Raw genomic sequence first — 14,137 nt, 5'->3', positions numbered from 1 at the left:
GTGTTTGTGTGTGGTTGTGTGTGTGTGTGGACATTGAGTGGTGGCTACATGCACAGGGATAATGACTCTGCTCAGAACAGCACAGACTATCTGGCAAGGTTCCCTGGTGAAACTGATTCCAGGCAATATCCTGGCCCAATGGCCCTGTGTTTGTGTGTGTGTGTGCCCGTGTGAGTGATTCTGATTTCCTTATCTCCTCTGTCCCCATCATCCATTCTATCATCCATTCTACCATCAGTGCACATTTCCTGGGCAGCCCTGCTGCTACTGGCATACACACAACTATATTTCCAGCGCTGCCAGCCAGCCAGACAGACAGATAGACAGAGAAACTGGGAAGGCACGATAAAGAGGAGGGAACTGTGTGGCACAATAGGTGACAAACCCCATAAAGCCTACTACATATTCCTATCTCAGCCCATTCACAGATGAAAAAGTCCTGGATCGTTCGATCGATAGGATTTCATACACTTTTCGCACCAGAAATTTCACCTGCTTAATTCCTGCCAGCAAACATACCAAATCCAATAGCATTGTAGCTTGGATAACATTGTAACTGCTACCATGCGAGTGTAATACAACACTCCTGACTTGTGTTCACAATTACTGTATTTCATGACAGCAACGTTACAGTGATAATGTCACTCGTACACGAAACAGCTGAGCTGAGTTGCAAAATGACATCACATCCTTTCATTATGCAGCCTAACCAAGTGATGTAAGCTTACCTTGTCTTTTCTGGTCCTCCTAAAGGGGAAGAGGCAGGAGAAGAAGAACTTCCCCCAACTGAGGACCGTGGCCAGACACCAGTCTAGTCCAGCCATCGTCCTCGCCTCCTCCTTCCTCTGTCCTCTACCACACTTCTTCGCTATCTCTCGCTCTCTCACTCCCTCTAATTTCCAGTTATCCCGCGATACAACGCTCACAAGAACCAGCCAGCTCTCAGCTAGCTGTGGAGGAGGTGGGAGTAGGTCCTACATCCATTCCCCGAAAAAGGTGTCACCTTCCTGGGCTTCAGCCCCCTAGACGTTCCCCTAATATGGAATGGAGGCCATCTTTACAAGTGAGGAGGCCAGAACCACACATGACATGGTCCCATCCCACTTCAGCTTCCCAAACCTAGCAACCATACATCATCCCTGCTTAGGAACACTCTCTCTCATCCTCGTTCTCTCTCTGTCTGGATGCTGCTCTCTCCATTCATGGAAGAAGGAGGAGAGAAGAGGAGGGGAATGGGTGGGGGAGAGGGAGAGTGAACAGCCGAACAGAACGATAGGCACTCACTGTGATAAGAAAAGGGGAGGAGGGGAGTTCAGTAATTGGGAGTAAAGGAGGATGGTGGGCATACTAAGACTCGATCACTGGCGTTGCCACTGATTGTATGTAGATACACCACGTACAGTGTGTGGAGACAGATTAACAACAGAAATACTGATAAACAATTATGCTACACAGAATATTTGTATCAAATAATGTAATGAGATGTCCTAGAAGTCCTTGTTCCCTGGAGGGTTGCCAGCCAGTCGGAGTGATATGCAGTATTATGAAGGGTGACTGCACCAATACAATGGCTGCAGACAGATATTGAGTCAAAGTTCACTCACTCAATTGGATAAAGAGTCCCAAAGACATGGTAATTTACCGGTCTGTAACTGACTAGATACTGGAGCAAAACAAAACAGCTTCTACTTTCGGGAAAGTAACTTAGAAAGGGCTTGAAGCAGACAGACAGTTACACACGTGCACACACGCACACCCACACACAGAATAGAATAACTTGAATGTGCATTTTTGTATGTAAATTGCTTTGGCCACACTCACATCAAACCTGCTGATACATGTACAGTATAAAGTACTAGTACTGTATCTGTTCCACTGAAAGACACAAACTCTTAGTTGGAGAGAAAGAAAATCCCAGAGATATCAATCAATGGCCGAGCCTTTTTGTTCCAGCTCTCCACATCTGTCATTTAACCACACACAGGATATTGTCCTGTTTTCTTTACAGGGAGGAAATGAGTGAAGAGAGCCTTCAGGTGTATCAAAATCGAATCAAATCAAATTGTATTTGTCACATACACGTGTTTAGCAGATGTTATAGTGGGTGTAGCGAAATGCTTGTATTTCTAGCTTCGACAGTGCAGTAATATCTAACAATTTCACAACATATACCTAATACACACAAAACTAGTAAGGAATGGAATTTAAGAAAATATACATATATGGACAAGCAATGACAGAGCGGCATGGACTAAGATACATCAGACTATTATAGAATAGAATGCAGTATATACATATGAGATGAGTAGTGCAAGATATGTAAACATTATTAAAGTGACTGTAAACATTATTAAAGTGACTAGTGTTCCATTTCTTAAAGTGGCCAGTGATTTAAATAGGCAGCAGCAGCCTCTAATGTGCTAGTGATGGCTATTTAACAGTCTGATGGCCTTGAGATAGAAGCTGTTTTTCATTCTCTCGGTCCCAGCTTTGATGCACCTGTACTGACCTCACCTTCTGGATCATAGCGGGGTGAACAGGCAGTGGGTCGGATGGTTGATGTCCTTGATGATCTTTTTGGACTTCCTGTGACATCGGGTGCTGTAGGTGTCTTGGAGGGCGGGTAGTTTGGCCCCGATAATGCGTTCGGCAGACCACACCACCCTCTGGAGAGCCCTGCGGTTGCGGGGCGGTGCAGTTGCCGTACCATGTGGTGATACAGCCCGACAGGATGCAAAAGTTTTGAGGGTTTTAGGTGCCAAGCCTCAGGAGGCTGAAGAGGCTCTGTTGCGCCTTCTTCACCACACTGTCTGCGTGGGTGGACCATTTCAGTTTGTCGGTGACGTGTACGCCAAGGAACTTGAAGCTTTCCACCTTCTCCACTGTGGTCCCGTCGATGTGGATAGGGGGGTGCACCCTCTGCTGTTTCCTGAAGTCCACGATCATCTCCTTTGTTTTGTTGACGTTGAGTGAGAGGTTATTTTCCTGGCACCACACTCCCAGAGCCCTCACCTCCTCCCTGTAGGCAGTCTCGTCATTGTTGGTAATCAAGCCTACTACTGTTGTGTCGTCTGCAAACTTGATGATTGAGTTGGAGGTGTGCTTGGCCACGCAGTCATGGGTGAACAGGAAGTACAGGAGGGGGCTGAGCATGCAACCTGGCGCCAACGAAGATGGCGGCCTCACGACTAGCTCTTTAGTGGGAAGCATTTTGTTGGATAACCTGTGTTTGGGTGGATCTGGTTTCGGTTTAGAGTCAAGATCAAGCTAGATCAGCAAAAAATATATATATATGGCGGTGCTTTTAATGTGATATGTTTTATGACTGCTGCAAAATTAATTGCCTCTCAGAGGACATTAAAGTTGTCTGAATCTGAATATTATCCACCATTTAAGGAGAGATGTGAAGTATTCTCCTCACATGATAGCAAACTAGGATGAAGCTACAGTGTAGATATCCCAAGATGTACAACTGAAGACTACTTCAGAGGTGTAGACATGTAACAAAAAAACGTGATCTACATCAGGTATGCTGTGCAGGGAATGTAATGTGATAAGGACCTGGAATACAGTAGGAGCGATCGCACAATGCTGGCAAGGAGACAGAGAGAGGCATCGGAGAAGGGAACCGGACACTGTGCTGAATGCTGCACACTTCCTGTCCCTCAAGAGGGGGAAAACAATGGGTTCTGGACACACAGTTTCACTTTAGCTGAGGTAAAGCCAAGCCTGTTCTGGGAAACCAGGCAAGAGGCTGGGGGAATTGGGGGACCATTGTTCCAGTGAGAATGTAAAGGGAAGTGGATGATGGTGTTTTGGAAGAAGGTGGGAGAGGTGTGATCATAGCTGCTGGTTTGGTGGGTTAAACATATCTGAATGCTAACTGTCTTGTCATCGCAATCATCTAAAACTGCCTGCCCTCCAGGAAACCTACAGCACCTGATGTCACAGTAAGGCCAAAAAGATCATCAAGGACATCAACCACCCGAGCCACGGCCTGTTCACCCCGCTATCATAGAGAAGGCGAGGTCAGTACAGGTGCATTAAAGATGGGACCGAGAGACTGAAAAACTGCTTCTATCTCAAGGCCATCAGACTGTTAAATAGCCATCACTAGCGGGCCTCCACCCAGTACCCTGACCTGAACATAGTCACTGTCATTAGCCGGCTACCACCCGGTTATTTAACCCTGCACCTTAGAGGCTGCTGCCCTACGTACATAGACATGGAATAACTGGTCACTTTAATAATGGAACACTGGTCACTTTAATAATGTTTACATACTGTTTTACTCATTTCATATCTACTGTATATACTGTATTTTAGTCAATGCCATCCTATTAAACTATTGCTGTATATATACTATTCTATCCTACGTATTCTACAGATATACTAAATATTCTATCCACATACAGTCCATAATGTCTACAATGTCTATACATCCCATCACATATACAGTACCAGTCAAAAGTTTGGACACACCTACTCATTCAAGGGGTTTCTTAATGTTCTACTTTTTCTACATTGTAGAATAATAGTGAAGACATCAAAACTATGAAATAACACATATGGAATCATGAAGTAACCAAAAATGTGTTAAACAAATCAAAATATATTTTATATTTTATATTTTTCAAAGTAGCCACCCTTTACCTTGATGACAGCTTTGCACACTCTTGGCATTCTATTAACCAGCTTCACCTGGAATGCTTTTCCAACAGTCTTGAAGGAGTTCCCACATATGCTGAGCACTTGTTGGCTGCTTTTCCTTCACTCTGCGGTCCAACTCATCCCAAACCATCTCAATTGGGTTGAGGTCGGGTGATTGTGGAGGCCAGGTCATCTGATACAGCACTCCATCACCCTCATTCTTGGTCAAATAGCCCTTACACAGCCTGGGGGTGTGTTGGGTCATTGTCCTGTTGAAAAACAAATGATAGTCCCACTAAGCCCAAACCAGATGGGATGGCGTATCGCTGCAGAATGCTGTAGTAGCCATTCCGGTTACGTGTGCCTTGAATTCTAAATAAATCACCAACAGTGTCACCAGCAAAGCACCCTCACACCATCACACCTCCTCCTCCATGCTTCACGGTGGGAACCACACAGGCGGAGATCATCCGTTCGCCTACTCTGCGTCTCACAAAGACATGGCGCAAATTCGGACTCATCAGACCAAAGGACAGATTTCCACCAGTCTAATGTCCATTGCTCATTTTTCTTGGCCCAAGCAAGTCTCTTCTTCTTTGTCCTTTAGTAGTGGTTTCTTTGCAGCAATTCAACCATGAAGGCCTGATTCACACAGTCTCCTTTGAACAGTTGATGTTGAGATGTGTTTGTTACTTGAACTCTGTGAAGCATTTATTTGGGCTGCAATCTGAGGTGCAGTTAACTATAATGAACTTATCCTCTGCAGCAAAGGTAACTCTGGGTCTTCCTTTCCTGTGGTGGTCCTCATCAGAGCCAGTTTCATCATAGCGCTTGATGGTTTTTGCGACTGCACTTGAAGAAACTTTCAAAGTTCTTGAAATGTTACGTACTGCCTGACCTTCATGTCTTAAAGAAATGACAGACTGTTGTTTCTCTTTGCTTATTTGAGTTTTGGGCTTTTACCAAATAGGGCTATCTTCTGTATACCACCCCTACCTTGTCACAACACAAATGATTGGCTCAAACACATTAAGAAGGAAAGAAATTCCACAAATTAACTTTTGAGAAGGCACACCTGTTAATTGAAATGTATTCCAGGTTGCTGGATGAGAGAATTCCAAGAGTGTGCAAAGCTGTCTTCAAGGGTGGATATTTTGAAAAATCTCAAATAAAAAATATATTTTGATTTGTTTAACACTTTTTTGGTTACTACATGATTCCATATGTGTTATTTCATAATGTTGATGTCTTCACTATTATTCTACAATGTAGAACATAGTAAAAATAAAGAAAAACCCTGGAATGAGTAGGTGTGTCCAAACCTTTGACTGGTACTGTATATATATATATTTATACTCTGGACTCCGACATTGCTCGTCCTAATATTTATGTATTTATATATTTCTTAATTCCATTATTTTACTTTTATATCTGTGTGTATTGTTGGGACTTTTTTAGATATTATTGCACTGATGGAGCTAGGAAAACAAGCATTTCGCTACACCCGCAATAACATCTGCTAAATATGTGTATGTGGCCAATAGAATTGGATTTGATTTGATCTGTGCTGTGAAAGGAGATGCCACTACCACAGAGCCTCCGCTGCAACTTGCCCATGCCCCCCCCCCGCTTCTCCTTCACACAAATTCAGACAGCTGATGTTCTGAAAGAGCTGCAAAATCTGGACCCCTACAAATCAGCTGGGCTAGACAATATGGACCCTTTCTTTCTAAAACTAGCCGCCGAAATTGTCGCAACCCCTATTACTAGCCTGTTCAACCTCTCTTTCGTAACGTCTGAGATCCCCAGAGATTGGAAAGCTGCCGCGGTCATCCCCCTCTTCAAAGGGGGTGACACTCTATATCCAAACTGTTACAGACCCATATCCATCCTTCCCTGCCTTTCGAAAGTATTTGAAAGCCAAGTTAACAAACAGATCACCGACCATTTCGAATCCCACCGTACCCTATCTGCTATGCAATCCGGTTTCCGAGCTGGTCATGGGTGCACTAAACGATATTATAACCGCGATCGATAATAGACAGTACTGTGCAGCCGTCTTCATTGACCTGGCCAAGGCTTTCGACTCTGTCAACCACCGCATTCTTATTGGCAGACTAAATAGCCTTGGTTTCTCAAATGACTGCCTCGCCTGGTTCACCAACTACTTCTCAGATAGAGTTCAATGTGTCAAATCGGAGGGCCTGTTGTCTGGACCTATGGCAGTCTCTATGGGGGTGCCACAGGGTTCAATTCTTGGGCCGACTCTTTTCTCTGTGTATATCAATGATGTCGCTCTTGCTGCTGGTGACTCTCAGATCCACCTCTAAGCAGACGACACCATTTTGTATACATCTGGCCCTTCATTGGACACTGTGTTAACAAACCTCCAAACGAGCTTCAATGCCATACAACACTCCTTCAGTAGCCTCCAACTGTTCTTAAATACTAGTAAAACTAAATGCATGCTCTTCAATCGAATGCTGCTGGCACCCGCCACCCGACTAGAATCACTACTCTCGACGGGTCTGACCTAGAGTATGTGGACAACTACAAATACCTAGGTGTCTGGTTAGACTGTAAACTCTCCTTCCAGACTCACATTAAGAATCTCCAATCCAAAGTTAAATCTAGAATCGGCTTCCTATTTCGCAACATAGCCTCCTTCACTCATGCTGCCAAACATGCCCTCGTAAAACTGACTATCCTACCGATCCTTGACTTTGGCGATGTCATTTACAAAATAGCCTCCAACACTCTACTCAACAAATTGGATGTAGTCTATCACAGTGCCATCCGTTTTGTCTCCAAAGCCCCATACACTACCCACCACTGTGACCTGTTCGCTCTTGTTGGCTGGTCCTCACTACATGTTCGTCGTCAAACCCACTAGCTCCAGGCCATCTATAAATCACTGCTAGGCAAATTCCCGCCTTATCTTAGCTCATTGGTCACCATAGCAGCACCCACCCGTAGTCTGCGCTCCAGCAGGTATATCTCACTGGTCATCCCCAAAGCCAACACCTTTTTCGGCCGCCATTCCTTCCAGTTCTCTGCTGCCAATGACTGGAACGAATTGCAAAAATCTTTGAAGCTGGAGACTCTTATCTCCCTCACTAACTTTAAGCATCAGTTGTCAGAGCACCTTATCGATCACTGCACCTGTACACAGCCCATCTGAAATTAGCCCACCCAACAACCTCATCCCTATATTGTTATTTATTTTGCTCTTTTGCACCCCAGTATCTCTATTTGCACATCATCTCTTGCCCATCTATCAAATCAAATCAAATCAAATTTTATTGGTCACATGCGCCGAATACAACAGGTGCAGACATTACAGTGAAATGCTTACTTACAGCCCTTAACCAACAGTGCATTTATTTTTAACAAAAAAAGTAAAAATAAAACAACAACAAAAAAAGTGTTGAGAAAAAAAGAGCAGAAGTAAAATAAAATAACAGTAGGGAGGCTATATATATAGGGGGGTACCGGTGCAGAGTCAATGTGCGGGGGCACCGGCTAGTTGAGGTAGTTGAAGTAATATGTACATGTGGGTAGAGTTAAAGTGACTATGCATAAATAATTAACAGAGTAGCAGCAGCGTAAAAAGGATGGGGTGGGGGGGGCAGTGCAAATAGTCCGGGTAGCCATGATTAGCTGTTCAGGAGTCTTATGGCTTGGGGGTAGAAGCTGTTGAGAAGTCTTTTGGACCCAGACTTGGCACTCCGGTACCGCTTGCCATGCGGTAGCAGAGAGAACAGTCTATGACTAGGGTGGCTGGAGTCTTTGACAATTTTGAGGGCCTTCCTCTGACACCGCCTGGTATAGAGGTCCTGGATGGCAGGAAGCTTGGCCCCAGTGATGTACTGGGCTGTACGCACTACCCTCTGTATTGCCTTGCGGTCGGAGGCCAAGCAGTTGCCATACCAGGCGGTGATGCAACCAGTCAGGATGCTCTCGATGGTGCAGCTGTATAATTTTTTGAGGATCTGAGGACCCATGCCAAATCTTTTCAGTCTCCTGAGGGGGAATAGGCTTTGTCGTGCCCTCTTCACGACTGTCTTGGTGTGTTTGGACCATGATAGTTCGTTGGTGATGTGGACACCAAGGATCTTGAAGCTCTCAACCTGTTCCACTACAGCCCCGTCGATGAGAATGGGGGCGTGCTCAGTCCTCTTTTTTTTCCTGTAGTCCACAATCATCAACTTTGTCTTGGTCACGTTGAGGGAGAGGTTGTTGTCCTGGCACCACACGGCCAGGTCTCTGACCTCCTCCCTATAGGCTGTCTCATCGTTGTCGGTGATCAGGCTTACCACTGTTGTGTCGTCGGCAAACTTAATGATGGTGTTGGCGTCGTGCCTGGCCATGCAGTCATGGGTGAACAGAGAGTACAGGAGGGGACTGAGCACGAACCCCTGAGGGGCCCCCGTGTTGAGGATCAGTGTGGCAGATGTGTTGTTACCTACCCTTACCACCTGGGGGCGGCCCGTCAGGAAGTCCAGGATCCAGTTGCAGAGGGAGGTGTTTAGTCCCAGGATCCTAAGCTTAGTGATGAGCTTAGAGGGCACTATGGTGTTGAATGCTGAGCTGTACTCAATGAATAGCATTCTCACGTAGGTGTTCCTCTTGTCCAGGTGGGAAAGGGCAGTGTGGAGTGCAATAGAGATTGCATAATCTGTGGATCTGTTGGGGTGGTATGCAAATTGGAGTGGGTCTAGGGTTTCTGGGATAATGCTGTTGATGTGAGCCATGACCAGCCTTTCAAAGCACTTCATGGCTACAGACGTCAGTGCTACGGGTCGGTAGTCATTTAGGCAGGTTATCTTAGAGTCCTTGGGCACGGGGACTATGGTGGTCTGCTTGAAACATGTTGGTATTACAGACTCAGTCAGGGACATGTTGAAAATGTCAGTGAAGACACTTGCCAGTTGGTCAGCACATGCTCGGAGTACACGTCCTGGTAATCCGTCTGGCCCTGCGGCCTTGTGAATGTTGACCTGCTTAAAAGTCTTACTCACATCGGCTACGGAGAGCATGATCACATAGTCATCCGGAACAGCTGGTGCTCTCATGCATGCTTCAGTGTTGCTTGCCTCGAAGCGAGCATAGAAGTGGTTTAGCTCGTCTGGTAGGCTTGTGTCACTGGGCAGCTCGCGGCTGTGCTTCCCTTTGTAGTCTGTAATAGTTTTCAAGCCCTGCCACATCCGACGAGCGTCAGAGCCAGTGTAGTACGATTCAATCTTAGTCCTGTATTGACTCTTTGCCTGTTTGATGGTTCGTAGGAGGGCATAGCGGGATTTCTTATAAGCGTCCGGGTTAGAGTCCCGTTCCTTGAAAGCGGCAGCTCTACCCTTTAGCTCAGTGCGGATGTTTCCTGTAATCCATGGCTTCTGGTTGGGGTATGTACGTACGGTCACTGTGGGGACGACATCATCGATGCACTTATTGATGAAGCCAGTGACTGATGTGGTGTACTCCTCAATCCAGTCTGTGCTAGCAAAACAGTCCTGTAGCTTAGCATCTGCGTCATCTGACCACTTTTTTATTAACCGAGTCACTGGTGCTTCCTGCTTTAGTTTTTGCTTATAAGCAGGAATCAGGAGGATAGAGTTATGGTCAGATTTGCCAAATGGAGGGCGAGGGAGAGCTTTGTATGCGTCTCTGTGTGTGGAGTAAAGGTGGTCTAGAGTTTTTTTTCCTCTGGTTGCACATTTAACATGCTGGTAGAAATTAGGTAGAACGGATTTAAGTTTCCCTGCATTAAAGTCCCCGGCCACTAGGAGCGCTGCATCTGGATGAGCGTTTTCCTGTTGATTTATGGCCTTGTACAACTCATTCAGTGCAATCTTAATGCCAGCATTGGTTTGTGGTGGTAAATAGACAGCTATGAAAAATATAGATGAAAACTCTCTTGGTAAATAGTGTGGTCTACAGCTTATCATAAGATACTCTACCTCAGGCGAGCAAAACCTCGAGACTTCCTTAGTATTTGATTTTGTGCACCAGCTGTTGTTTACAAATATACACAGACCGCCACCCCTTGTCTTACCGGAGTCAGCCGTTCTATCCTGCCGATGTAGCGTATAGCCCGCTAGCTGTATGTTATCCATGTCGTCGTTCAGCCACGACTCGGTGAAACATAAGATATTACAGTTTTTAATGTCCCGTTGGTAGGATAACCGTAATCTTAGGTCATCCAATTTGTTATCCAATGATTGAAGATTGGCTAATAGGATTGATGGAAGAGGCAGTTTACTCGCTCGCCGTCGGATCCTTACAAGGCACCCCGATCTACGTCCACGATATCTCTGTCTCTTCCTCACGCGAATGACGGGGATTTGGGCCTTGTCGGGTGTCTGTATGATATCCTTCGCGGCCGCCTCGTTGAAGAAAAAATCTTCGTCCAATACGAGGTGAGTAATCGCTGTCCTGATATCCAGAAGCTCTTTTTGGTTATAAGAGACGATGGCAGAAACATTATGTACAAAATAAATTACAAATAACGCGGAAAAACACACATAATAGTACAATTGGTTAGAGGGCTGTAAAACGGCAGCCATCTTCTCCGGCGCTGTTATTTGGCCACACATAACAGCGCCGCTATCATTCCAGTGTTAATACTAATTGTAATTATTTTGCACTATAGCCTATTTATTGCCTTACCTCCATAACTTGCTACATTTGCACACACTGTATATATATTTTCTGTTGTATTTTTTGACTTTATGTTTTTTTACCCCATATGTAACTCTGTGTTGTTGTTTTTATCGCACTGCTTTGCTTTATCTTGGCCAGGTTGCAGTTGTAAATGAGAACTTGTTCTCAACTGGCTTACCTGGTTAAATAAAGGTGAAATAAAAAAGAAATAAAAAAACAGAGCAAACCACAACTATTTAATTTAACCACTAGAGAAAAGTTACCACTAAAACCAGCAGAACCTATCCCAGAGTTTCCCCTAAGTTTTTCCGAGGCCTGCTAAGTGTCACACTCTGGCTCTGGGACTGTGTAGTTAAAGTCAGGGTGTATTTCATTTGGTGGTGTTGGGTATGGGTGCGTTTCATTTGTTTGTGTTTTTGGGGTAATTGGTCTTGTGACTCCCAATCGGAGGTAACGAGTGTCAGCTGTCGGCTCGTTATCTCTGATTGGGAGCCATATTTAAAGTGTGTGTTTTCACCTTGTGTTTGTGGGTTTTTGTTCTATGTTCAGTCGGTGTACTGAGGACGTTACGGATCGTGTTTTGTTTTGTCGTTATTTCAACATTAAAGTCATGTTCACTCCCAACGCTGCGCTTTGGTCCTACTTTATTGGCGATCGTGACAGAAAAACCCACCACAACGAGACCAAGCAGCAGTTGGAATACGAGTGGTGGAGCCAGAAGAGCGAAGGTTGGGAGAGGACTATGGAGGCCTGGTCCACCGAGAGGAGAGACCCCCAGAAAATTTTTAGGGGGGGGCTCACGACGTCGGGGCAGAAGGTGTACGGCCCGGAGGAGTGCAAGAGGTTGGCAGAGATGGCCGCCAGTTTAAGGGGGCCACTGGTTACGAAGGGGATGGAAAGTGTGGAGGCACGGCGAGAGGTACTGGGGGGTGTTTCCAGTCCGGTCCGGCCCGTTCCTGATCCCCGTGTAGGGCCAGGGGTGTGTGTCCCCAGTGCGGTTCTGTCTGTTCCTGCTCAACGCACCAAGCCTACGGGGTGCGTCACCAGCCCAGCTCGGCCTGTTCCTGCGCCCCGCACCAAGTCTGTGGTGCGTTTCGCCAGCCCAGCCCGGCCTGTCCCTGCTCAACGCACCAAGCCTACGGGGTGCGTCGCCAGCCCAGCTCGGCCTGTTCCTGCGCCCCGCACCAAGTCTGTGGTGCGTTTCGCCAGCCCAGCCCGGCCTGTCCCTGCTCAACGCACCGAGCCTACGGGGTGCGTCGCCAGCCGGGATCCGCCAGAGCCGTCCAGCCGGGATCCGCCAGAGCCGTCCAGCCGGGATCCGCCAGAGCCGTCCAGCCGGGATCCGCCAGAGCCTTCCAGCCGGGATCCTGCAGAGCCTTCCAGCCGGGATCCGCCAGAGCCGTCCAGCCGGGATCCGCCAGAGCCGTCCAGCCGGGATCCGCCAGAGCCGTCCAGCCGGGATCCGCCAGAGCCGTCCAGCCGGGATCCGCCAGAGCCGTCCAGCCGGGATCCGCCAGAGCCGTCCAGCCGGGATCCGCCAGAGCCGTCCAGCCAGGATCCACGCACCAAGCCAGGGGCGCGTGTCGTCAGTCCGGTTCCGGCCAGCGGGGCTAGACAGGCCCAGGGGTACTTTGGGGGGTTGGAGAGGAAGTGGGGAGGAAGCCCGGAGCCGGAGCCGCCGCCGAGGAGGAATGCCCACCCAGCCCTCCCCTGTTTGCTTGTAGTTAGGCGCGGTCGCAGTCCGCGCCTTTGGGGGGGGATACTGTCACACTCTGGCTCTGGGACTGTGTAGTTAAAGTCAGGGTGTATTTCATTTGGTGGTGTTGGGTATGGGTGCGTTTCATTTGTTTGTGTTTTTGGGGTAATTGGTCTTGTGACTCCCAATCGGAGGTAACGAGTGTCAGCTGTCGGCTCGTTATCTCTGATTGGGAGCCATATTTAAAGTGTGTGTTTTCACCTTGTGTTTGTGGGTTTTTGTTCTATGTTCAGTCGGTGTACTGAGGACGTTACGGATCGTGTTTTGTTTTGTCGTTATTTCAACATTAAAGTCATGTTCACTCCCAACGCTGCGCTTTGGTCCTACTTTATTGGCGATCGTGACACTAAGCGCCACCACAGCGACTCATGTAGGACCGCCCGGTGATAAAGCGTCCCGCCAAGATCTTATTTTCACCCATAATTCACCTGCCAGTAAAAGAGTGGTGAAGTAAGTATGGGCTCCAATGATATCATGTGTTGTGTTGTGCATACTCAGGCTAGTTAAAGAGCCCCATATGCTACTCACATACATTGGGGAAAAAAAGTATTTAGCCAGCCACCAATTGTGCAAGTTCTCCCACTTAAAAAGATGAGAGAGGCCTGTAATTTTCATCATAGGTACACGTCAACTATGACAGAAAAATTTAGAAAAAAAATCCAGAAAATCACATTGTAGGATTTTTTATGAATTTATTTGCAAATTATGGTGGAAAATAAGTATTTGGTCACCTACAAACAAGCAAGATTTCTGGCTCTCACAGACCTGTAACTTCTTCTTTAAGCGGATCCTCTGTCCTCCACTCGTTACCTGTATTAATGGCACCTGTTTGAACTTGTTATCAGTATAAAAGACACCTGTCCACAACCTCAAACAGTCACACTCCAAACTCCACTATGGCCAAGACCAAAGAGCTGTCAAAGGACACCAGAAACAAAATTGTAGACCTGCACCAGGCTGGGAAGACTGAATCTGCAATAGGTAAGCAGCTTGGTTTGAAGAAATCAACTGTGGAAGCAATTATTAGGAAATGGAAGACATACAAGACCACTGATAATCTCCCTCGATCTG

At 46.6% G+C, this 14,137-nt stretch overlaps 1 protein-coding gene across 1 annotated transcript in view; it reads right to left on the bottom strand.

Moving 5' to 3' along the window:
* tns1b (tensin 1b) overlaps positions 1-14,137 on the bottom strand; it is a 274,098-nt gene that overhangs the window by 242,134 nt on the left and 17,827 nt on the right. The gene's annotated exons all lie outside the window — the stretch shown is intronic.

This window comes from Coregonus lavaretus (assembly GCF_964263955.1).
Source record: "Coregonus lavaretus genome assembly, chromosome: 5".
Classification (NCBI taxonomy): Eukaryota; Metazoa; Chordata; class Actinopteri; order Salmoniformes; family Salmonidae; genus Coregonus; species Coregonus lavaretus.
Note: the sequence above shows the minus strand (reverse complement) of the source record. Positions and strands in the feature narration are given on the sequence as shown.